At 35.9% G+C, this 27,579-nt stretch overlaps 1 protein-coding gene across 1 annotated transcript in view; it reads left to right on the top strand.

Moving 5' to 3' along the window:
- The window catches only part of LOC100645439, a 707,019-nt gene that overhangs the window by 523,990 nt on the left and 155,450 nt on the right, over positions 1-27,579 (top strand). The window lies entirely within an intron of this gene.

A 27,579-nucleotide genomic window follows, 5' to 3' on the forward strand; every position in this document is an offset into this window, starting at 1 on the left:
TGGCGAAGGCCGGACCCTTAAAGCAGCGCGTTAAGCACGGTCGACCGTCATCGCTAACGTCAGTGATGACAGCAGTGAGGTGGCGTGCAGGCCGTGGTGTTAAGTTCTCGCCGGATAAATGTGCGCGATGTATTATTACGCCAGCAAGCTGACTGCGGCGGCTCTAAGCGGGGGTGGTTCCTTCGGAGGGGGCGGAGGGGCAGCGGGAGGTGGCGGTGGGTCGGCGGTGTGTCGATGCCACGAGGCACACAGAGACCAGCAACAACAGCAGCAACAGTCGCCGAAGAGGAGTCAACAGCAGTCGTCGCAGACCACCCGTCATCATTCCCGTACACCCCAGGTGAACACCCCCACCCTCGGGCCCACCACCTCCGAACACGTCGTTGTCGAGCATCCAAGGCCTAACCATTATCATCGTCATCGCACCAAGCACAAGGTACCACTTTCTTTGTTGGTTATTCGTTTGTTTCTGGTTCGATGAAAATTGTTTTCTGTCTTCTTCTTTCATTTATATTGGGAAACATTCGGAAAGTTAGAAAGTTCATAGAGTTTTTGACACTTTCATTCTTTGTATCGTATGATAGTTGTGCAGTTTTGTGACTATAATAGTTTCGATCGCTTGTCTTCAGATTTTTCATATCGAACACGAAAGAATTTAAAAAATCCAATGTCTATTCAGTTCAGTCCATATAATTTACTAGAATTTACTAGAAAGGTTAAGCCTACACAAGAATAAAATTCTTTTTTTCTAATTAAATGTTTGATAATAATATCATTATGTAATATAATGAAGTGTCACGAATATGTTTCGTGTCATTAAAAACGGAGGATATACAATTTAGGTGGCATCCGTGAGCTGATACACCTTGTATGTAAAATACTGAATTATAAAATTATATTAAATTATTATATTATATAAAACACTATAACTTATTATAATATATTGAGTTATCGTATGAAATATTATTATCCAATCTTTAATGACAAAAAAATATTTAATTCTTCCGCGAACTAATCACAAATGAATCCACCTCTTACAAACAAGAACCATTAAAATCAAAATTATCCTCGGGATGCTCATAGAACCTCCTTACGTAACTTCCGGCGAGACTGTTGTGCGTGGACGTCCAAATTCTCCGGTGCAAACTGCGAAACTTTTAATCGATACTCGAAGGCATTGTGCGCTAAGGAGATCGTGAATCGGCGGAATTAATCGGGGCCGGCACAGTTTGGAGATAGTTTGGTCGAATTCATTTCATCCGGTACATTCGGCCGTGGCGAACGTATTTGAATTTATTTAGCCGGAAACTCGTAGCAGGAAGTTGAAAACGCGGCGGCCGGAATAATGCTGACGTCCACTGCACTCTTGATTTTTCTTGATTTTCTTTGTCAAACAGGACTACGTCGAATCATACATGAAATAGTAATTTCTTTTTTCTAATGAAAGAGATTTCTATAGCACGCTGCGCAAATCATGTGCCGATCGTTCAATTCCAAACGTAAAGAGCAAGATTTTTGTCAAAAATACAGAGATTGTAATGGATATTCGACGTTTGATCGAAAAACAGGTTTAATTCGTGCGCTTACTACATACATATACCGATTTTAAGATATCGTTACGTAAGCTTCTCACAAGTTAAATAACTCCAAATTAACTGCGCTTTTCGTAAGCTTCCCAATTTCGTTATCCGAATACGTGATTAATAATTGACAAGATGATACAATTGAACGGAAATTTCACGAAAATTCTTAACAAATTGCAGCATTCGATACATTTTTCCGTACATTTTCGATGTATGGAATGAACTAACGTGGCCTTTGGTAGCTCGTATATCAAATATTCATTTCTTATGTGTTCGTCTATCTGTTCTCAAACGTTCTTTACATTACAAAGTCCTATTATTGCCACGATATTAATAAAGAAGACAAAGCGCATTGATTTCTTTATTCCGACTCATGATACGTACAAGGAAACCAATCTGCGTAAGTGGTTGCACACATCAATGGTTCGAAGTAAGCCGTAATCGAGAATCGCGATGGAAACGGAAGATCGTACAAGATCTATGCCTCGTCCGAGGCACACGACGTTGATCATAGCTGAGAAATCCATCGAGGCGTCCCGTAAATCCGGTATCGCGGTATTCTCGAGCCTCGGGGCTTTCCACGTCATCCTAATATTCCAACATTCCTACTCTCGTCCTGCGTATAGACAAGTTTCCCAAGTTTCCCCGTGTGGACGTCGAACCGAACTCCAACGATTCCCCAGTGAACTTGTCAAATGATTGTCCTTATAATATTCGTGACGATGAGCGCGACGAATGGATACACGGAATTTAGATTATTCGAACGTCATTTTAAATAATACCAAATGGAATATCGAACATAATCACTATATATAAAATTGATTAGATGCATTAAATAAAATTATTCGTCCTCGGTTTAATTGCCAATTAAAACTGATAGTTATTTATTAATAGTTGTATTTTAAACACGATGGATATTTTTGAAGATGTATATCGATTAATTTGATCTTAATAGTTAAAGCCACCGTACTAGATGATATTGTTTATTAACAATATAAATATATATATATGTCGAGTTTATTCAAACTTCACAAAATTTTACTTTAAAATTAAAGTATATTAATATTAATCGTTTAAATCGTATGATGCTTGCATCGAGTATGCATTTTTCTTTCATTCATCAGTGCAATTCATGTGTAAAAATGTACAACGTGAGATTAAATTGAATTATGTATGGAAACAAGGATGTCTATATTCTACCTAGTTATACAATGGCGAAATCAACGTGAACGTCATCGCAACTTGCTTATGTGATTGAAAATCAACGATGTTTTACGATAACTTTGGCGTTTCAGTCGTTGCGACTTCATTAAAAATTTAATTGAAATTTCTCGTTTTTGATTCGTTGTCATTAAAATGCAACGCAACGACTACCGTAACGCTTGTAATTATCTCTCGTTTCGTTAAATATGTATATCACGATTATATTTAACAAATATATACGATTAATAAAACAGTTCGTGTTCAACATCTGTTTGTCCAATAAACATGAGTGTAAGATTAAAACATTTAATCGGCATAATCAAATGTAATGGTCTAGATTAATCGTTAATAAATTATCATACAAATCTATAGGATAAAGAATTAATATCAAAACTGACACGTAAAAGAAAAACCAAAGTTTATCTATTAAAGATCATGTAACCTTTTTTTTAAGTTTTGCAATTGAAAAATTACTATCACGGGAAAGTATTAAGTTTATTTAATATTACTGCTAAAAAAATTACTTGAATTATTATACTCTACTCGTAGTACAACAAGCATAAAGGAGGACACGTAAGAACAAAACGCACATAAATATTCTATTCCTATTTTCATTCTTCTCTTCGATCGATTAACAAAAATTCGAAAAAATTAGTCGATGGTAGCATGAAATTATCTGCAGCCCGTGTTCGTTTCGTACAAAGTGTTGTAGGATCCACAAAAGGTATAAAAAGAAGCGTTCGCGCTAAATAAAGGCACGAAGAAAGTTTTTACCTTAGAACCACACAGTTCCGGAGTGTTGTAAAGAAAACGATGGCCTCCCGCAAGCTAGACCTTATCAAAGGCTCTGCAGCGATTAATTTATCGCGTCTCTCTCCACTTTCGGTATAAAAGCTAATTTAATTTCCATATTTGCATCCGCCTACAAGTATTCGCAGCTTCCATAAATATTCTTATTGGACAGTAAAAAGTATCATTACCGGGTCTTCTTGAACGGTGTTACTGACATTAAAAAGGAAGAAAATACGTATTCTATTTGGCATTTATAATTCATTTTTCCTGCAGACATTCGTCTTTTATGTAATCGAATGACCATTTTCTGATTCTTCAGACAGACGATGTATGAATTTTTAGTTTTCACGAATCTTACGTTTTCTGTTAATTTTTCGGTTTCGACGGAGTTACGAAATTACTTGTTCAGTTCGCTCGATTTCAACCGTATTGTTTTTTTTTTATTTCAACCAAACGAACATCGAGTACACCGTTTTTAAGTAGTTTCACCTACTTTTTCCAATGGATGGTTCGCTTTAATTGTTGAAGGGGATGAACAATACTGTGGCGTAATGAACGATACAGATGCTCACTCGAGGTTGTACACCTTCGACGTTGAGTTCTTCCTGGAAGTAATTGCACTGAATGTTCGACGCTGAGTCAACTTCTGTGTTCTCTGTACGATGCACAACAATTGGAGAAAATACTCGCAATTAAATTTCGGTGAATTCGGAACAAAGTAACTTTAAACGTCAACGTGCTTTCTCGTATGACGTACGAACATATTCCTTTTTCCTAGAAATCTCTTATATTCAAGGATCTTAGTTCATCTTAGATCAACGATAGATTCACACATCCTATAAAAAAATTTCTCCTTTTTTTTCTTATGCTTTTAACCTCGCGTTGATTGCAAGATCATTAGAGGAACATGTTGAGTTTGGCTAGGGCTTATTTTTGAGAATAAAATTTCGTTGACAAATGTTTCGTTCTCCGCGATAGCATAGTGAAGCGATAAAAATATAACAATTGTACCCATTTCCACAAACTAGACTTCAATATGCTTAAAATACCTGAACATGCATGATCTTCCCTAATCCTTTTTTCACGTCCTTGTTCCACGAGGCCCGAGGCGAAGAATTTGTTTCGTCCTTTCGTGCCACGCTGCTGAGTGCGTCCTCTGTTTATTTTCAAGTTTCCGGGATGCAGAAAGGAATACGGTGGCTTAGAGGAACGGAGCTATTTCGAAGATACTTTCCGGCACGCACGAACCTCGTAAATCCGTGAAATCCAAGGGCGAGCGGCAGAATTAATAATAAAAGGGGTGGCGGGTGGCCGGTCGAAAAATTCGTCGCTTCACCAAGCACGTACACGGGTTTCACGATGAAAATCTAGTCACGTGAAAGTACACTGACGCTACCGTTCAAAATTATCTCAACACTTTCTTATTTCTGGCAAAATATGATTTAAGTACGAAATTACCGAATTACAATAATTTTACTCTTTATAATCGCTACAGTTACACGCGAAATTCTCTGAAGTCGAGCTGAAGAAATTCATCTTCTATGAAATTGTTCATTCTACCTACATTATTCATTCATTCATTCATTCATTATTCATTCGTTCATTCATTAGTAAGCTGCGAATTTTTAAGCATTTTTGTATTTTTATGAACATAATTAATGAAATGAAACCTATGTAAATAGAAATTTATTTCATCTACTATTTAACCTATGACTCTTTATGAATATAAATACTATGTGTGTTATACAAAATATTTTGAGATTTCATTATCACTGTAATGAGATATAAATATCATGATCGTATTAGTAAAATTTGAAACGAATCTAAGAACGTAGGTAGATGTTAGAAGATATTTATTGCAAACATACGTTTCGTTCTGTTACACTCATAAAAACTCTAATATCCTTAATAGATGCACCTTGGTATGTTACCAACGAAACGATACATCGCGAGTTCAAGATACCCACAGTCAAAGAAGAAATATCCAAATTCAGTAATAGATATAACATAAGAGTTAACAACCACAAAAACCCACTAGTTACTCAATTAGTTGACACGACGGATTAGATCCGCAGACTAAAAAGACATTACCCTTTTTTAGATTTAAGCATTAGATTCAACTAGAATCAAACACACGATAAACACTTACTAAACACGACATAGTACCACGCCAGAAATATTTACTTATAATTCTCAATGAGAATTGATTGTAAAATTCGTGCAAATAAAACAAAAACACATAAAACCATTATCACCGTTAGTTCAGACAATATATAAAGCAATTTTATAAAATCCAATAGATACACCCGTAAATCCAATGTACCATTTTTTGTGTTCTGATAAAATAATATACATAAGCTTGTTTTATTTCTTTCTCAATAATATCATATTTATGCAACTTTTATCCATTATTTTACTGTTTAGTTTAGTCCCGAGTATATTTAAACTATATACATTGTATCAATTCTTGTAATAAATCGCGTTTTACAAAAAATAGTAAAATAGCGAGAGGAATGTGTTGCCTGAATGTTTGAGTAAATAATTTATTCAGCAAACGAATTTTCAACAATAAACGATAAAACTTAAATGCTTTTGTTATCGGGTACTCGTACGTTTAAACACAATACCCTATTGAAACTTTACTATTTATGTGAATAAACGAGAAAAAAATGAAAGAAACTCGAAATATTGGATATGGAGTACACACGTAGAAAAGAAAATACATTGGATGTGAGGTGGTTTATTATACGTGTTGGTTTATTTAGTAAAAAGACGAATGATAAAATTGTAATAGTCAGTGTATATTAAAATCGCTCTAAGTACAAGTACAGAGGCAGTGTATGCTTGTCGTATTCGTCGCTCGTTCAATGCTACTGTTCAACTATACGCTCGCCATTCGACTAAGGACGGTAGAACAAAATGTGACTCGCTATAATAACTCACTATACAGACTCTGCTAGAGAGCACGTTCGTTTATTTTTATCGACCGGTGTTGTTACAAAAAGTTCAAATGTAACTCCGGTTGACGATTACAAATAACAGCGGTAATATTTTTCCCGGAGTTTGTTTACCTTCGAACCTAGCAAACCAAAACAACGTCGGTATTCCAAGGCACAATAATACGTGTGCCGCTACAGATGTATATCAATAAAACACACAAAAAAATTGTAATAGCATCATTGTAAAAGAAATTATGCAGCATTCAATTTCATTGGTGTATTTTATTGGCAACATTGAATTATAGGATTGAACCGATTTTTCTGTCTATTGGAAGAGAACAAATTTTTCATGCTATCTCGTACGACACGCATGAAATGTTTGGATATTACTATACGTATATAGCATATATCCAAGATTAAAGAAAAATTCACCTACCAAAAACGTATTCCTATGCTGCGTTGGTGCACGCCAAAACAAGAACGTGCAGAAAAGATATGAAAGTTTTAAGCTCGACGAGACAGGTACGGCTCGTGGGATATCCGGTCCCTGGCGGTTTCTGCTTTGCTTTTACCAACATTCGTCTTTTCCCCTTCCTTTTGCTTAGGAGAAAATGATTTTTCGTGCTTAAAAAACGTACGACACGTTATCTTCGTTTATATTCAAAATAAGAAATTTTATCTCCAACTTCGTATATTATCTTTATATACAGAGGTAGAAGTCTTTTGGCTTGAATTCTTAATACTTTAATCTTGTAATTACTTGTAAATAGATGTATAATTTACTCGAGCAATAGGAACCAATTCTATTATTAGTGTAAACGTATTCAACCATGTGAATTTTGAGGCTTTCACAGCTTGAATCGTTCGAATTATTAATCGAGGCTTTAGAGCTTAAGCCGCGTGCGATTCTCGTATTTTAACGTTTCGCCAGCTGCAATTGCAATTGCAATTAACTTCCAGGACAAACGAACATGGCTTAAATCCGTAAACCTCGATTAATAGTTGGAATTTAGGAATTTTTCCCTACTATGTATGAATAATTTTATCTACCGGGTTTCAAATAATAAATCTTTTTTTATACATGCTTACAATACGAATTTCAATTTGTGCTCAATTAAATGAACTGTCACAGGTTCAATCCATTTATTTGAACGTAATTTTCTATTGTATAAATTATTCCTATTACGTGAAAAACGAATTACCTATACGCAGAATATAATATGCGATCGTAATATGCAATTATAACGTGCAGAAAGTATATAAAGTATTCAAAGTATAGTAGTCTTCATAATACTTAGCAAGCAAGATAAATCTCCACTTAAATTTCATTTATTAATTGCGTCTACAAAAATACAAATCTCCACAAAAACCTACAGTCAAGTAACAAAATTTTAAAACGCCTTATTCTACTAGGTTGTCCGAAAAGTGTCTTTCTTTTACAGACACGTCTTCCACAACGATGCATCTTTAAACAAACATGAAACCTAATCTGTCGAACGTTGTGATCTTTATTTTGATATCGATTATTGATTATTTTGATATATTCGATACAATAATATAAAACAGAAAATGTTGTGCCTCCATCATTTTCTTATAAAACGAAAGAAACTTCTCGGACGACCTAATACCTACAACACGTACAATATATTCGTTAAATGTCTCTAAATTTTCGAGTACTTTCACGAGCCCGTGTACCGTCGTGAGTTTCCACTATTTCTTTCGCGGTGAATTCAATAACACACGTGATAGGAAAACCACGCGGAATTGGCGGTTGCCAATACGCGCGAAATTTCAAACCGCGCAGCAGCGGTCAATCGAACGACCGAATTAATTGCCGGCTGGTTAATTGCTCGCGAGCAGTTAGTCACGAGGGATGGCGGTAGATTCAAGTATCACATGGGTCGATCAGAATCCATTAAACGTCACCCAGACTCGGATCGAGTGAATAATTCAGCAGACACAGGGAGAGAAGTCCTTACTCGCAGTCGATTACGAAGAACCAAAGACTGGTTCTTTGTACGACCGAACGCGATGTTCGAAATTCATTTTTATAATCCATCCGAGAGTCGTTTAATTACCGATGTTCCACGTTGTTAATTAAAATTATCGATTTCGCTTGTTCCTTTCTTGCAAAAGATAATTAAAGCTTCGATAATTTGGCCGTGAAGTGCATTCGTTTAAGAGTTCCGCGCAGATCTTGATTGGCTGGTCGAAAGATTGACTTTATATTCTTTTATGGAACGAGATTGTTCACGTCGGTGGAAACTTTGTGTATTATATTTTTATTATGTTGTGCACTTAATCCCGATAAATTGGATATGTGAATCCTGAAGGACGGTAGAACAAAATGGCACAAAAAATAAAATTGGTCGAAGAAAATAAAATTTTAAGGATTTCACTTTTTCTGTTAAAAAAAAAGACTTATTTACTGGGATAAAAATATATTGCTAATATAATGAAAATATATTCTGTAAAATGCACGAAATGCAAAATATAATATCCGACGTAATATTTACCAAGTGAAACAAGTCTCTATCTAGATTTCATTTTTTCCATTGGGTTTATAAAGATATAAATTTGCACGCGAAAAGTATCTTGAATTAACATAGATCACAAATGAAAAAATTGAAATTTCGGGCAAAGTCTGGCAATTTTGCGGTAACCCCTTATTAGATTTTACAAGTATACCAGGGAAATAGGATACTGAACTACTCAAGTATCATTAAGACGCATGAGAGTGCAGGCTAGTGGTGCTTGCGAACACGGCCGATGGGTGAATAGATTATTGAATAAGAAGTGCTTGCTCGAGGAGCGTCGATTCAGGAGTCGATACAGCTTCCTCGGAAAAGGATTATAGAAGGACGAGTCAGCCCTTTGATCTTCAAGTGCATCGTCAAAAAGAACCGTGTTTCAGCCTTCATTTTGACCAATAGAGATCATGGTTCCAAGTGGGCTGCTAAATTTTTCTCTGCTCTCCTTCTAGTTCTTCTTCTAGTTCTAGAAAGTCTCGAGTTCGTATCTAGCTTTTTGCCTTTCACGGTCGCGTTATTTCAAAGCAAAATTCTCGAACTCTCGATTATATTATACGTAATATCGTAGACAATTTTTCCATCCTGTGAAATTGTGTATTTTAAAATGTTTAAAATAAGTATCAACGTTATTACTGTTCATAACGTTCATACTGTTGTTACGCTGCAGATATTCGCGTATTTATATGAAACTTCAGTGTGCAAAAATACGCAGAATGAATACAACAATACATCAATCTTCTTGGTATTTATTTTCACGAAAAATTAATTCCACATTATTGAACTTTTTCCTGTAAAATAAAATAAAAATCGATTTTCGAATAAATATTGATCTAAAATCCATTTTCTTCCTGAAACTTCAAATATAATAACTTTAAATTAATCCTGTTTTAAAACCCAGCGACGTTATACAAAATTCTACCGAATCGAAAATATCAGAGCTTAAAACTCGAAAATGAAAGTCATATCGGTGGTTAAAGTAGAAAATAGATGGCGATGAATTTTAAATGATTAGGAACCAAAAGCGTCAGATGTAATGGGCAAAAACGATCTACGGTTTTTCGTCAAAATTCATAGAATCTACGTTTGTTTGACGAGGATATTGAAGGAGCATCATATTGCTATTTTGAGAACAGTTGCCAATATTCCGATATCTGGGTAACTCGTCGGATGGCGGGCTGAATTTCTATCTGGCAAATATTTATCTCGATCCTTTACGTTGGAATATTTCATGGACGCTGCTTGATTGTAAGCACATCGATCCATCGAATGTAAACATTCATAACGAGGAATCTGATCGCACAAAGTGGAAGATCAGCGTGTGCTTTCGTTATTCGTAATAAATTGAAGTTGATGAAACATTATATATAGGTCAGTTTCTTGGAAATTAAATATTAAATTGATTAGTTACCTGGAAATTAAAATATATACGTTCGTACAGATATTAACATTTATTATTTCTTTGCTCTTGGTATCGCGTGTATTTTATTTTTACATTTATAAATTACACATCAATGCATTTACTTTAATTTAATGTCATATCTTGCTTTTTAGGATGAAAAATATTTTTGTATGACGATTAATCCATAGAACGGAGTTGGACCAAAAGTCTTTTCATATTTTCAATTATGATGAATTTTGGTAGAAATGGGAAAAAAGAAAGAAGACAGGGAGCAATTCTAAAAATTGTCCATTCAAATATGTAACCAGATGAGATTTGGTTCATTTAAAGTAGAATTTGAGAAACGAAAGAGTTTAGGTTTCACTGTTCCAAGTATATCAATTTCTAGAAAAAATGAACCTGGTTTAGTCTGGTTCCTAAATACAAAATTAATACGAATACAATTAAAAAGACACAATTTTACTCATATCTATCTCTTTTTTCTCTTTGTTTCAGGTGAGTAAAACGTAACCTCCCTCATTAAAGGTGAACGCAGTACTCCTAGATGTAAGTTCGTTTTTAAACTATTGTTGAAAAATGTTTTCTATTTTCTATTAGATGTTTTCACATTTTACTTTGAAAATATCGATTTCTTTATGAACACATAGCGAGTTAGGATTCTAGAATCCGAAAGTTTTAACGCGGCAAAAGACTATATCTAAATTTAGGCTAGATAAATCTGTTGCCTTTTCTACCAGATTAATACGAACTTACGAACGTACGAGAACTACCTGTACAAACAAATATAGTTAGACTCATACTAATGGCATTATACGGTTGGAAATAGAGTCAGGCAACTGGCAGTAGGTGACACAAAATTCAAACTGAAAATTAGAGTTTAACAACCATCTTGGAGCAAAGTTCGCGAGTCAGAATCCTGCACGTGAACGCAAACAGTCGAAGTGCACTTAATCACCGCTTAACATCTTCTGTGTGATGCATATCTCGCCGACACAGAAACAGAACGCATCGCTATGCTTGTGGCACAGTTGTAGTAAGACGGCAGTAAGAACGATATAGCTGACAGTGTCGAAAGATGGTGGGATGCCATAAAGGGATGCGCCTTTGAGTTGACTGCCTCAACAGCCGCGTCGAGTCTGATGTCATGATGACCTAGGCCCCCTGGGTACCGCTTTGAAGCCGGGTCATTATAATCAACTCGAGTGCGACTTAGTTAACGACATCAAACCTCGGTGTTTCGATGGTCTTCGTGAACCTCGAGGTGCGAATACCGGGTGTTCTAGTGGTATCGCAACGTGTTAGATTTATCGTGACGATAAAAAGTTGCCTGACGTGTATCGGGGTTTTTCTGTTAAAAAAATATATACGTACATATTGGGACGTACTGATTGCAAAACTTTTCTGGGCAAAGAAACTCGAAACAAACTTTTTTTTTGAAATTACACGGGAGATGTTACGTGGAGTGGTTTCGAAATTGGCATAAAGCTCTTGCAGATTGTTTCGGTCGCGTTGTAGCTGTATACTTGATGTTTCAATCTTTGGGATTATTTGCATCTTTGAAATTTATATTCCTTAGTCTGGGAACGCTGGTGCAGGTATTGTAAATTATGAGAAGGTGTAAAAATTATGCTTTAAGATCATAGAAATTGATAATTGATGATTCAAAGGCACTCTCGAAGATTTAACTGCTTCAAGTACGATTAAGTTAAAATATCATTTAATATCATTCGAATCTCTATATACAAGAAATAGATTTATATTATCTTAAAGTCACAATATGTTTTACTTGTGGTATTTTACGTCGAAACATATGCCTGACGTATGAAATAGATTTTTAACACTAAAGAGTCAAAAGCTGATAAAAGAGGAGTCATGAATTGACCAATCTACGTACCGATCCAAAGCTGATAGCAAACAAATCATTCGGCACCGTATATCGCATTCCTCACAAATCAACATCTGCGTACTTCATGGAAACCAACAGTCTCATTCATCAAACCCATCTTTCCGCCTCATCAGTGAATAAATTGATCCCCGTGTCGTGTTTACACTCGCATCAGCCACGATACAAGCCAGAATTCTCTGCTCGAATCACCGTATCACTACCGCGAAAACCATTAACACCGATACCGATGGTTATCACTCTCCTTGACGTGGTCGTCAAAGCGGCCATTGTAAGCATAGCGGAAGTGCACGATGCCCAGTAAATCGTCGTTCAAAACGATCGTCGACCGGGATTGATCGAGAACTCAGGTCGTACAACTTCCAACACAGGCTTCCGCGTTACTTCGTGGCGTATAATGACGAAACATCAGCCTCTGCTCTGGCCAAAGAGCAGCTAGTGTCGGAATTCCTTCTTGTCATCGATATACGAGGAGTTCCTCAAACATAACGTCACACCATGCGAACATATTTTCCAATGGAATGATATAAGTCCTGATAGAGTACTGTTCGCCTGACTGTTCAGTGAAAGAACTAAACTGTGTTCGCTAAATGAACGAAACACGATCAACAAAGATGTGCGTTCACCTATTTTATAACTTGATCGTACAATGATTGAAATTTACTATAAAAAATTTATATGAATATATTATACATGTTATATGAAACTTGTTGAAATTTCAGTAGCGCTGTAATGAGATACGACTAATAATTGTATTAGTTACATCGATCAAATTTGAAACCACTCTGAAAATGTATTATATATTAACTCTAAATTTATGTTCAGTAAAAAATGATTATATTACTGTTAAAACATTAACGTTCTCATTGCAAGATGAGTTTTTATTTTTTATTCTTTTTTCTAATGGAATTCAACAGCAAGACCAGGCTGAGAAATTTGAATATTTATTAGAAAAAAGCTTGCTATTATTGTACAAAAGACGGAGGTGACAATTAAATGTCGCTAAATAAATGTAAAAGATAACGACGCTAAACGATTCGTTGATTATTTGGAAGCAACGTAAGAAACACGAAGTTCTTTGACAAATTTTTATTGTGAGACCGGAAATTCACAATACATTTGTTGCGAATCGCGATGAAAGGCTGCGTGTACTTCGGTATTCATCTTCCCAAGCATTCTGATGGTTCGGCTCGATGATTCTAAATAATGGCTGCCTTACCAGCGCGGTCTGCAATTTCCTGACGACCCCGTAATCTATATGCTATTGTAACAATGCCAAAAAAAGGCAAAATTGCGGAGCTCACCGTCTCTTTCGTGAATCGATTTTAGAGAAGAAACCGTGCTTTCAATGCGTGAACTTTGCTTCCCTTTGACACAAATATTATAGTGCACTTGGAATACAAAAGTGCAAACGTAATAGTCTGTTCGATGATATGAAATACGTACGTCATTTACGTTTATATGAAACTTTCCATGGGCAAATAATTTATATACATTGGCTTACGAAAAGATTTGAACACTTACCAGACAGAACTCTTAAGTATATGTAACATTCTTTTGAAAATTCATTAACACTGCTATAAGGCGCGATTATTTTTCATCCGACATATTAGTAAAATTTGAAACCAATCTGAAAATTTGTGTATTGGATTATTCGAAAAGTTCGGTACATTGTTATTTTGAATTTTTTATAACGAGAAACATTTCTTAAAGAACATGATCATTTCTAACGTAATACAAGGAAACTGCTATCTCGCCATTGGTGGTTATCTTTCTCAACTTTCATCGGCCATATTTCCATAACGCATTTAGTAGAACGACGTATTTAACAAGAAAGAACATTTTAAACAAACTCTCGTCTCGTATTCCTGGTTATCTTCTGCATCGTAACACGTCCGCTTCCATGTAATCTGTTACAAAGTTTGATCGTAATAGCTGCAAAACCGCCTGTAAAACGTTGCAAATCGAAGCCACGGCAAAGAAGCCGGGTGTATTGTATTTCCACGCAATACGCCCTATTAAATACCGAAATACGCACCGTAACAAGTGCCATTATCCGTTTTACGTCTTATTTTACCGAGCGCGCTTTTATTACCTAGCTGCACCAAGCAAGCCTAGAGAAAAAGAATTTATTATCACCAGTCGTTTTTATTACATCACGCTTTAGTACCGCCTACGGAAAAAGATATAATTACCTGGTTTATATGCCATTTTCTGGTACCAGTCTACCCGAATAGCTGTACGTATGTGCATATGGTTCACTATGTGCAGTATACATACATTTACAGTCAGTTACAAAACTCTACATACACCTATAGAAGTTTGTATATCTAACTGACTAAAAAGACTAAAAATTTGACTTGTGTACTTTGTAAAAAGTCCTGTTAAAAAGTCCTGTTTCCTGTTAAAAAATTATTGTTAGTTACGTATCGATACAATTATTATTAATACGCTTCGAGATATAATTTAAAAGATTAGACGTTTAATTCACAAAAATCTTGGAATAAAATTACATCGTACGTTTTATATGAAACTTTTTTAACTAACAAAGTACCTGTCTATTATACTGCTGGCAAACAATGAATGTCTTTCACCTAAGTTGATGTATTAGTTCGTTGTTCCCATTAGCAGATTGCTGACGATAAGCAATCTTCGTTCCTACTACTACCCACCTATTCCAGGCCACTAACTAAGCAAACAATGCCAACTAATTAAGAATTCGACATCGATGCAATACAAATTGTTCGACGAAATGGCTTGAGAAACGTGAGGTTCCTCCTAGTAGTCTCGATCTCTCGAACAAATTGAACATTGCGGTACAGCATATTCGTCAACTTCTGGTTTCTCATAAAATGTACAAGATGTTTCTTCCATTTTGAATTCCTTAATCTTATTTACCTTTATCGATACAAAAGATCGTGTCAGAAGAAAATTGCTTGTTTCTGAACGATTCGTGGTGTTTGATGCTCATTTTTCTAAGTTATCGTACGATAAATGTTACAAGATTAAAATTAAAAAATATGTCATTTAAATTAACTGTTATCAGGTATCACTTTGTCAATGTAATTGTCCACTTTAGATAACATTAATCGAAGTAGTTTTTTCAACATTATAAAAGAATGTTCCTGTTTGGATTGTATCTAGAAAATGAGTAATTCGGAGTAATTAAGCAGTTCCATAAGATTTGACATTTACCAACGATATATTTTCTGTTAAATACATATTGGTTTATAAAACTGAATTTTATCAAAAGAGAGAACAAAACATTAATATAATTTTCTTTAAGAAATTTAATTTTCGAAATAACTTTATAATTAAAATTTACATTGCTAAAACTAACGAAAATATCTGTAATCGTCGTTTGTTATTCTATGGCAGTTTCATTCAAACAAGATAGGAATCCCTACGATTGAAATTATAAAACGGGAAATTCTTTTGTCTAGCATTTCGAGAAACTAACCCAGACTAGTTTATTAAAAGCACTCGTTTCTGAATAATTTCGCTCTGTTTTTTCAGTTCTCTTCTTTCTCTAGAATGTCCCTTATTGCTTCTACGGTCCTATCGTCGCGGTCTTCCACGATATTGCTTGACGAATGTTCGATAAATTAATTCTCTTCAGCCAGAAGAGAAGCACAGAAAGATCGGACTTGAATCGAAAGAGAGTTGGTCGGAAGCGTCTCGATGAAACGGCCGAGATGTTTTCCCATTCGTTCTGGCGGCCGAACGTGCTTACCTACAAGGAAAATATTATATCGCCGTCACGATATCTTGAATCGACGAAGAAGAGGTAGAACGAAGACGAGTAGGGTGGAAGTTCCAGCAACAAATAATTCCTTGATTTGTGCTCACCTATGTAAGAATGTTATTTACGATGTCGTAAATTACGGCGATTCGTTCCGGCAGGCAACTAGGAGAAACGCAACGTCCAGATTAATATAGAACGATTGAATGGAACGATCGAACAAACCGTATTGGATCGCATTCAATCGGATCGCGCGCAGGACGATTGAAAACTGAATATTAATGCATCGCTCTGCTTTATCGAGCAGAAATATTTTCTCCGCCCCTCTTCTTTTTTCTTCTTTTTCTTCGTGCTCGTGTACTTACGTACGTGTCGTGTACCACGACGAAAAATGATGCTCTGTCCTGTCGTGGCGACTCTCACGACGCGCAGAATATATTTTCCTCCTCTTTTATTTTTGGCTTACTTCGCTTCGTGAGGATTTAGTGCGGATTCGAGAGTGAATTGTGAGAAGCATCGACTACGTCCCTTTATGGCATTGTCTGCAGCTTGTGATAACGCTGTATGGGAATTTTTGATAGATAGCTTCAATGCCCGGGACCTTATTAATATTTATCGACTACGGAAGAACAATAATTTTTATAAAATGGCTTTCCTTCAAAGGCACCTTTGTTGATAGTAACTTGGTTGATGCAGATATTATCTCGCGAGTCGCTTATTTAGAGTTATTTTCAAAATTTACATTTAAACTTGCTTACAGTGAAATTGTGAAACTTTTACGATTAATACTTTTTCGGATATGAGATGTTTGTGGGAAATTTTCAAATGAACATCCTGCATACGTCTGTTTATATAGAGATGAAATGTTCAGAACGTTCATATCGACGACGTAATACAAGTTGAATGAGACCGACGAGGACTGCGCTGTTCTGTGTAATTAATTATCAAAAATTCTTTTCCAATCTCTTCGAATAAATGCAACATTTAAGGTACACAGCTCAGATCTTTCAAAGAATTGTTTAAAAGCTTCTTAAAAAATCTTTAATTTGCGAAACTTGATTTTATTTCTTAATTCGTATCGCATGTCTAACGCATAGATAATATTTCGTGTCAGATATAACTTCTCATACAATGTGCTTGTTGCGAATGTTCCACGAAAATGCGATCGAATGGAATGTGAAGTGGAATAAAACCGGTAAACGTAAGCTTCATAGGTTCTTTTAGTAAAGTACGTTTATTCTTTTTGGCGAGATGAAAAATAGGATCGAAGCAAGGGAAGAAAACACACGCGGAACAAAGATGAGTGACAAAGGACCCAACAAACTTCGAATTGAAATTGCAAACACATTTACTCTATACGTTTACTCGTAGCACCGGTTGCGTAATTCAAAACCCAAATCTGAACAATGGAAAGCTGTTTAAATGAAATCGTTTCCCAGTGGCCGTAGTAAATTTGTAATAAGAGTCATCATTATGCCCGCGATTCCTTTTTTCGTGCAGGCGACAGCTCTTTTTCACAATTCCTATTGTATAAATGTTGCTACGGTTGATTTCGATTAAAACACGGACATTTTCAATTCCTCTAACCTTTTGTTTTATCTTGATAACGTCGAATTCTTTTTATTTTTGTTCTAATGAAAAATTTCACAGTTTTAATTTAAAAAATGGAAATTGAATGAAAAGAAACTGTGTGTTACAAAAATTTTACCTTCCTAATAAAGACATAATATGAATGAAAAGATGTCCATTCGTATCTTCTATTTTCTATCTTTCTAACAAATTTGTTGCTTTGCAACGGAAAGAAGAATACAGAATTTGGGTTAGAAAATAATGAATTTATTTTTATGGTAATCAAAGTATAATTCAAAGATGAATTCAGCGATTGATATTAGTTTTCTACGTAATACTTATTCGATCAATCTAGGACAGACAAATCATTCAGGATACACAACAAAGAACACGTAGCAATTACAAATATTTCTCAATTTCGTAGGATAATTATATCACGCACGATGTTATTCTAACTTTACAAAAAACGTGCACAGGGTATCGCATATTATCAAAGAATAAATTACATTATATCGTTCCATCTGTCTGTACACATACTCGATACCTCGGAAATTCCAATGAGACGGTAATCATATTAGTTTGGTATTCATACGAGACAAAAAAAAAATGCATTTCGCATTCCATGCTATTTTCAGGCCGATCAATCGATCTCTTGACAAACAAACGTTTCAAAAGAGAAAAGATAGAAAAAATATAGGTAGAGGGGTAGTAAAAGCTGGTCAAACATTTTACCGTAGCTTCCACCATTTCCTCGAATTCGGGCGCCTATATTTTTTCGTGCCGGTCAGCATCCTCTGCACCTGTCCTATAGACGATTTCGGCTTTTCATCGAAAGTCGCGTGACCCGTGAGGCTTTTTTCGCGTAGCTTGGCGGAAAAGAGAGCGCGGGGTCACGCACGAGAGCAGTCTCTCTGATCTCCGGTGAAATCAAGGCTCGTCGATCAAAGCTCGTCCTACATAACGCCGGCGAAGACCAAATTTTCAGTTTCGCGGACAAAAGGAGTCATCGACGTTGAAAATCGAAATAGATCAAAGTTATTGCCGGTCACTGTCTGCTTTTTTCATTGTTTCCTCCCTCCTTCTCCCTTTTCTTTGTTTTTTTTGTGTGTTCCCCTTCTCTTTCACATTCGATTCGCTGATCTCGCTTTGTCGATGAAAGTTCGCTCGTCCAGAATCCCGCACGAATTTTTGCTCCGTGATATCGTCGAATGCTTGTTAAAGGTTAAAGTCCATTTAATTTGATGAAATTTTTGCTTACCGTGAATCGATCGGTTATGCTCGGCAACAACCGAAGCAAGAGAATTTAGAAATTTCTTGACTTTGTATCTGTGCCTGACATTTACAATGAGAATTTTATCTCTTGTTATTCTACGATTTAAAAAGAAACACGATTTGTCTCCTCCTTGGTAGTTTCGCTGTAAATGTGCATAAAAGTCGCAAGATATTTATGAAATAATTGGAATACAGGTCGAATAATCATCTTGAACACATGACGTAATGAATAATTGTAGATCGCTTTTCGTAACTCGTACACAACGACGTAAACAGAGACCGTGTTGAAAATAAATCTGAAAAGACAGAAAATACGATTTTGATAATCACTATCGACCATGATCGCGAGCTTCTATTCCTGTCAAGGTTTGAATCGACGACTGGCATCGCGTTTCTCTGCGATTTTTCATTCCGTGACCCAAGTGGCGTCATTAAATCGAAATACGCGAAATGTACGTCTCAAATATAGAGCGAATACATCTCGCACGGATATCGATTGACCTTTTTTCCCAAAATATCCCGTGCACCGTTACTAGACGCAGTTACGAATGGACAGAGATCAAAGTTAATCTTGCGCCGTAGTTCTACGACTACGACCCACTTCTCTTCCAAGTTCGTTTCGTTCTCCGTTTAGGTTCTACTTCCCTGCAATACCTTTACGACTTACGATTTCTTCGCGCTCTATGCTTTCCAGAATTTTCTGATCAAGATAATTATCAGGTTTTGTTTATTTGTATTCCTCTTAGAAAACATCTGTTTGATGTTAGAAACCTGAAACTTGTAACTTTGAAACAATGTAACGTCGATGTAAGCTAAATAAGCATCCGGATACCTCGAAGGAAATTAATACAAGATCGTAAACTGGAGATTTTAAGTCTATAACTTTTGAATTTCTAATAAAAATTGTAAAAAATACCTTCACAATCGACGTAAAACAACGAAGTTATATAATAATTCGAAAAATCTATTTCTCAGTACAACGATGAAACTTCCCTTTCTTTTGATTTTATTCCACACGATGGACAACACGATATATGTAGTTTTTAGTCTAAATATGTAATTTAAATAACTATAGTAACAGTAATAACCACGCAGAACACGTTCAGCGCATATCGAACTTCATCTTCGCCAAAACGAGTTACGCCGAGTCTTTCGTGACAATATGCGCAATTTATCTTCGTTAATGCAATTTCCAACTAAAGGAGCGATATTTCGCCGTTTCATTGCTTTCTAAATTTTATCAAGCACGCCACAAAATTAAGGAGACTCCGCGATATAATCGAAGGTTCGCTTTTAAATGTTGACGAGCAACGACGATCTATAAATTCCGTGGAAGTGGGCTGCAGTGAAATAAACAATTTAAAAGCAGCCTTAGGCGATACTACTTCAACGTGCGCATTCGCAGTACCAAAATAGACGAGTAGTACAATGGTTCCCGAAGGAGTGCGCGACTGCACCTCGTAGCACGTTTTCCAGAATTTATGGTAACGTTTGCAATCGTAATGCTTAAAACAGTGGCACGAAACGAACAATTTAATACGCGAACTTGTCGAGTAACAACAACAACCCAGTGCACTTTCGACGATAGATAACGATGAATTGGGTTGGTGAAACATTTACAATACTCTACTCGAGATCGCTTGATCTATGACGATCCACTTGTAGAACGACGTACAGCGTTCCAGATATTCTTGATAACGCAGTGAATTCAGGAGAAGATATACAATGGCTCGTGAAAGTATTAGAACGCTTAGCAAAAAAACTATTGCTTACTGCAAAAGTATTACGGATGCGTTGTACGAAATTTGTTGAAATAGCGCTAGAAACGAGTAGACTGCAGATTTTTATGCATCGGTGGAAAATTCATAAGAAGGTTCGAAAACATACGGAATATACACAGTATGGAAAAATATTATAATATTTAGTAAGTGAAACAATTCTCTATCTATATATATATCAGTCTTGTAATTATATTCATAAGAATATGAATTTTAATTATGATCATACAGGTATGAATTTGAATTATATTGATAAAAACATGAATTTGCATAAATATTCTCAGTATGTTTATTATATACCTATTTAAGATGATATATATAATATATACTGTATGGATTTACGTCCACGGTAAAATCTTGTAATTTTTAGCCAATTTTCGAAGCTCAAATCCGATCGTTTAAAGTCCCAGCCGTAGGGGAAATTAGCTGGGGATATTCTCGTCGGTGCGACCCGAGGGGGGAAATGGCGAAAAACAAAAAATAAGGGGTAAAATGCTTATTAAGAAGGGACCAAGGTTTTCCTGGACTACAAAAAGGGTAACAGGTTCGTTCTTTTTCAATCTAACCGAGGTTGAAAAAGGGAAAGTACGATGGTGGGATGATTGGCTAGTGGTAAAGGCGGTACGACGTTGCTGTCGGAAATTAGGGTCTTCTGTGGAGCTCCGTTAATGGACACGTCAAATTGCTTGATATATTATCAAATCTTTGAAACCTCCCGAATGGTTCACTTCGGACAGACTTTTGCTACAGCAATTGCCGTTTTTAGAAAAGTATCAGCTGATAATTTGTACGAGATGATTATCTTGAATTTATGAAGTAGAAAGAAGTATCCTTCTTTAGCTTTTAATACAGGAATGCAAAGAAATCGATGAAAATTTATACGAAGATTTATGATCATGTGCTGAGAAAAATGTTATATTAATAATATATTTTACAAGAACTTTGGAAAATTAGATGTTTGGTCTGTAAAATTATGGAAACAAATCCTTCACTGAGACTCTACCGTTTTATTAATCAAACGTAGCTGTGTGCAAGTGAATTTCTCGAATAATTCCTACGAAATATGTGTTTAACGTATAGAATGAAATACGTTATTCAATTTATATGTATTTTATGAATTATTCATTTTAATTACCGTACGCTCGCGTTGTAAAGCAACGAAATTATTATACTTTCGGAAGTAGTACAATTTAGTTACGATTTATTGGTCTACGTATAAAATATTGTTGCCACGGAAATAAATCTGTTTCATAGCTAAAAGGAGGATGCCTTAAACGTATTCATATAAACTGCTGATATAGCGATATTAAATTGTTACTTGTCACAGTTGATTTATTATTCAATATAGAACGTAATATCCTGATTTTATTCCATAATTCTCGCAACTAGGTGACGTTTAATTAACATTAATGCTGTTCTATCACTTGAGTCGAGAAACTATCACAGCATTCACAATTTACAAGTCAGTTTCTACCTTTCTTACTTCGATTTTAAAATTCCTACGTCTTTTCATCTTATTATTATTATATCATTATTGCAGAGCTTTTCACGAAACTTCTCTTTCAGTTTCTCCATAAAATAATACGTCAGACTTTTCCCTAGGAAAGGAACACCTACTGCAATGATGGTAGTACATGGTGTAAGTTTGTTATATCACAGTGTTTAATTAAATTTTAATTGTTCCACTTCACTTTTAAACTGTATACGTAATATCGATTGCTTTTTTTATCCTCAAAACCAGAGCTAATATGTGAAATGCTACTACGAAATACATTTTTGCAGATTACTAGTATTAGGAAGATATTATAGTACTTAGGACATTTTGTCTAAAAGTATACGTTTCAGTGAATTGTTATAAAGCAAAGTTTTACAGCGATGAATTTAATCGCCCGAACTTCAAATACGAAACGCTAATTTATTTTAACATAAAAGCATTTGATAAATCGCTCGTGCGATCGAAGTAACTTGGAAATGGATTTACAACTTAGTTGCAGCGATGACAAAATTAGGTTAAAGGTATACCGGAATGAAGACGAAACGCGGCAGAATTTGCATTCGATTTCGCCCTTAATCGCGGCGTTGTTTTAAACAAGTTGGATTTATTTCTCGCGAATCGAAATCGTTCTTTGGCTAATCGCCGCTTTACGGAAGCCATTAGCTATCATTGCTCGTATCTTTTAAATCACCAGACCGATAAATGCGTCAAGCAGCGTGATAAATTACGTACGGGAGTGCCTGGCGGCATTCAAGCCGCAATTTCAGAACCATAGAAATCAGTCACTTCTAATGACTATCGGTCATTTCAATACACGATGCATTGAAAATGAATAAGCCAGTTATTCAGACTTTTCAACATCGATGATTAATTTGGCAACTCGCGATTTTGATTCGCGATGAGATTTTCGAAGCACGTAACGTGAAGTCTAACCCGAAGATGTTAAATTCTACTTATTGTTAGTGTAAAACAGAACGTCAAAAAGGAGATTCGCGTATTCTTCGAATTATTTGTAAGTTTTTTGTAAGTAAAAATATGTTTGTATACGAATGTGAGAATCGTGACTGCGTGTTTCTTTGGAAACTTTTGAAAGGAAAGGAATTTTTCCTTAATTTTAAATATCGCAGAAACTTCTTATTCTACGATAGATTGTTTCAAATAATTCTTGTGATTTCTTGCTATTATGCTAATTAATTACATTTTATGACGCATATCATGTTTTAAATAATTTAACAAGTAAATATCATATTACGTTTATGGATGAAATTAAAAAATAAACGAGAATACTTAAACTTGCTACTCAAATTTTTATATTCGAGTCTCAATCTCTTTTCAACAAACAGAAGGAGTTTTAACGGCTTTAGAAATAAAATTGCTACCAAAAATCACGTGTACGAACAACGGTATTATTTAAGAAATTATCTTTTCCGAAATTCTTTACGGAAAAAAGTGTTCTAATTATTTCGTATCACTCAGACCAAAAACGATCATTAATTTCGTTAAAGCTTTCTGCTTCAGTGGAAATTAGCCTAAGGTAAGTTTCCACAGAGACGATAGGCAAATTTACAGGCTCTCTTTTCACAAAGGTAGATTTTCTGATTCGCTTTGGAAGATAACGAATTCGCTAATGAGCACCGTTCGTTTTAAAGTCGACTGTACGTATTTTCCACAAAGGGCAATATACGCATCTCTTTTCTTCGTCTCCAACATCCGCATATTTTAATGAAAACCTGCCTTGAACATCAAGCAGCTAACAAACCAACCAACTCAATCAGCTTCGTTCTACCGTAATAACATGACTTGCATCCAACAGGAAAAAGATAAAATAAATTAAATGTTGCAGCGATATTTAGTAACTAGAATTTTGATTGCGCAGTTTGTTTCATTATTTAAAAAGTTACAAACCTACAAGCTCAATCGTACTGTTTCCTATGTGTTCCCTATATTTATGAGCAGGTTGTAATTCATCAGAAACCTAAGGTACAATGTGATCCTTCTTTCACGGTGATTTACGACAAAAATTTCAGCGTATCGCGAAAATTCCAGCCGCTGTTCTAATTACTCACAACAACGTCCAAACCACTTGGCCTTCCGTGAAACTTTCGCGAAACGCCCGGTGTCTCGTTTCGAGGATTAATTCGTCGAATGCCAACGGAGTGTTTTTGGCGTGTACGCCGTCGTAAAGAAATGGGAAATGGCGAAAGAAGGGATGGAAAAACATGTCGACGGATTTGCATGAAGGATCCTTATTGCCCGTGGAACGTCGAGTTTTATTATCGCTGCTAAAGGCCAGCCACGCGGCTTGACCCAGCTAGCCATTACTCTGCTTGTCGTAGCAACAACCGAGAAACAATTTGAAATATGCAGTCGGTTAGTTAGCCTGCCACAGCAAAAGCTACCGGCGAGAAAATTGTCTCTAACAGGCCAATCTGTAGACTCCGTGCCGCGCTCGTCGTTGAAAAATGTGATCAACGACGCGACGCAACGGCGTGACGATGATCATCAAAAACGTTGAATCAGAAACGATTCTTGTTCAGAATAGACTCGGTGTAAACATCATTAAGCTCTGATTTCTTCTTCTTCCGAGCTTCTTCTATATCTTCCTTTCTGGGTAGTTGGAAATAAAGGACGAGGCTTTCACACACGTACGTATCTACTATTTCTAGAGATATAATCACGATTTAGTAATAATCACGGGATTTTAATCGCGAATTGTAGAAAGCTTAAATTTGGAAATTACATCTTTTGGCAAAACGATATACACGAGAACACACGCCGCTGTCTAGTTTATTGTTTCAAATTCTTTTTGCACGAAAATAAATCATCGAGTTTGACAACATGATTTTAGACAATCATTCGATATAGGAAGTCAGCTTCAACGATGTTAATCCTATTAGTCGAGAAAGGCTATAAAGACTGGTTTAATGCGGTGCACTTGGTATAGAATACTCTAACTTCGCTTGAAATTTTATTTTACCAAAGAAACTCTTATTACCGAGTGTACGAAGATTTTCATGACTGACTGTATACACAATTTTTGCAGCAACTTCCGCGAGTAAAAGTTATACGCCTTCTGAGCGTTGAATTGAAAATTATAGAACTCATGAAGATTGGAATTTTATAAGAAGAAAATAGAAAACTGAAAAAGTGGAAAGAAAAATTGTAAAGAACGAGGGATGATATACGACTGGGTATGACAACGGTTAAAAAATTACGTTACGTATTAAATGACCTAGTTGGTATAAGAAAATTGGAAGGAATTATTCTATAGTACAGATAATAAAAACAAAGCGATATGATATTTTATAGGATGAATAAGGATCCCGTGTCCATGCTCACGAAGAGGAAGAAGTACTTTTAAAGGTGTCGACGAAATCCGTTGTGAAAAATTAGAACGGACACGTGAGCTAGAGCTTCGCTCGAGTCCTTGATATATGCAGCCCATTAGATTGCGCTGCTGTATACACGACCGATGTTGGTGAAAGAGAAAAAGTGCTTTTTCTCGGCCGAACTTCTAAAACCAAACCGCATTTGCTTACCAGAGAAATATTATTTGCAGGAAAGAAATTCGTGATCTATGACGCCTAAAAAATATACAAACATGAGAGAGTATAAAACATATCGAGGGTAATGTATCTTGAGCCGACACGATGGTCACGTGTATTACGTGTAGATAATTTTTTCTCCAAAGATTTTACAAACTCGAATAACAGAGATACCTTTTTGAGGATGGAATAACTGTGGAAATTCTACGATTTTATGTGATCTTTTTCAAACTTTAAAAATGTTCTCTTCGATAATTTCATTAATGATAAAATAGAATTAAATGCAACGTCCCAATGTGTAAATTATCTAAGAATGGCGTTTCTGTGTCTTTGACGTCTATCCATTTATTGCGAAGAATTTTAATTGCAATCTACTATATATTTATATCCATAATATCTTCGCTTGGAGAAGATATGTGAAATTGTTTTATTTTGGGTTTCTCCAAATAAGAATATTAATATTGAATAGAAGTTTTGAGAAACATACTGACTCGTGATCATTGTAAAAATACAAACGATACAGAACATTCAACTTTGCAATTGATAAACAAGACTTTACGATTAATTGAATTAATAGTGTCAAGATCGAAAGTGGTGCTTCCTGATAAAAGGATATCGCAAAGACGGTTTGTTAGAGAAGCCTAAAAACGAAATTCTTCGATCGTTTCCAAGGTCTTTTTCAAATTTTCACAGAAAATCTTACAGAAGGATAAACAATAATCGGTACAAAAATTTGCTGAGCGTTCCATAAAATTTCTTATAACTACGACCCTCGCACAGAAGCTTTGTAATCGCTCTTCATTCCATTAACGATTTCGAATTTGTCGAATTTAGAGTTTCCAAACACAGCGAAGACGTCCAGCAAAAGTAGCGTAATTTCCTACGTCTGCGATTCGCGAGCATACGCGGCGGAATAATCAACGAATTTTCGGTCGATCTTGAAGGCTCAGGTGTGGTCAAGCGAAATCGCTAGGTACAGCGGTTCAGCCGACGAATGCCTTATGCAAATTCGTGTGTGGCAGCCTCGATGGCGAGTTCAGCGTTGCATCAGCAGGACGGCGAGGAAGACCGTTGGAAAGTATCTCGTGCAACGAGAATGCTTTCAGCCCGATTGGACGAACGTTTCCTGATGCAGGCTCAGACGTTCGACCTATTGAGCTCTGATTAATATTGCGCTTCTGCGAGCTCTTCCGCGCCAGAGACGCTGCAGAGAAAAAAAAGAGACAGAGAAAAAGAGGAAGGCAAAGTGGAAAGACACAAGAAGAGTTAGGGAGGAATGGCAGAAGAAGAACAGAGAGCATCCGAAAGGAAATATTATTTTACTTGTAAGCAACGCGTTTTCCAGTTCATAAACATCAAGTTTCTTTTTCTTTTCCTCCTTTCTTTCTCCTTTCTCAGTTCTTAGTCTGCGTTCGATTCGTTCGCTGGTTCCGTCCCCTTTCGTGCAGGCGGATCTTCAATAAGGCGAACAGAATTATCATACGTGAACACGCGCCAGCACGAACACACTGAAATTAATTATCGAGCCAGCAACTCGTATCTCCACGATTAACGAAATTTATGAATATATTAATTGCGCTGCTAGTGGCGTATATGTTTGCTTTGTTGACAGTGATTGAGAGTCTTGTCGATACGCAGTGCTTTTGAAATCCTTCCCCTACCTTCCATTCCTCTTATTTTCTACATTTCCCCTAACTTCCCCTTCGCTTGCATATTTTTATTACAAGATAGAGCAATAATTTTAAATTATTATATAATGGAAGTATTTCTTGAGAACTAGAAATTATTTTTGTATTATATGTACGAGCCAAATTGTCAAATTATTATA

The sequence above is a fragment of the Bombus terrestris genome, chromosome 4 (genome assembly GCF_910591885.1).
Source record: "Bombus terrestris chromosome 4, iyBomTerr1.2, whole genome shotgun sequence".
NCBI lineage: Eukaryota > Metazoa > Arthropoda > Insecta > Hymenoptera > Apidae > Bombus > Bombus terrestris.